Source organism: Cynoglossus semilaevis, chromosome 11 (assembly GCF_000523025.1).
Source record: "Cynoglossus semilaevis isolate Cse_v1.0 chromosome 11, Cse_v1.0, whole genome shotgun sequence".
Classification (NCBI taxonomy): domain Eukaryota; kingdom Metazoa; phylum Chordata; class Actinopteri; order Pleuronectiformes; family Cynoglossidae; genus Cynoglossus; species Cynoglossus semilaevis.
In genome coordinates this window covers 523,925-524,142 of record NC_024317.1, presented here as the reverse complement: position 1 = coordinate 524,142, position 218 = coordinate 523,925, and the positions used below count along the sequence as shown (strand labels likewise).

The following is a 218-nucleotide window of genomic DNA, read 5'->3' as shown; positions in this document are numbered from 1 at the left end:
TTATTAACACCCTCCAACACCACCTCTCTATCAGGAAGGTGGAGCGACGGGGGAGGTGAAGTGAGCGGCTGAACCGTCTGAAGCTCAGACTGACGTCCTGTCACTGCAGGTAAGAACCATCCAGTCTCTGGACGTCTCTGCCTCTGTCCTGTCTCCCTCTGTCCTGTCTCCCTCTGTCCTGTCTCCCTCCCTCCGCTCTCCCTCTCCCGCCTTCCTCT

At 58.3% G+C, this 218-nt stretch overlaps 1 protein-coding gene across 1 annotated transcript in view; it reads left to right on the top strand.

The window, feature by feature from the left end:
• LOC103385678 (uncharacterized) overlaps positions 1-218 on the top strand; it is a 5,207-nt gene continuing 4,989 nt past the window's right edge. Inside the window, exon 1 of the mRNA XM_008319636.3 lies at positions 1-109. The gene's annotated coding sequence lies outside the window, so the exon portion shown is untranslated. The remainder of the gene's footprint in view (positions 110-218) is intronic.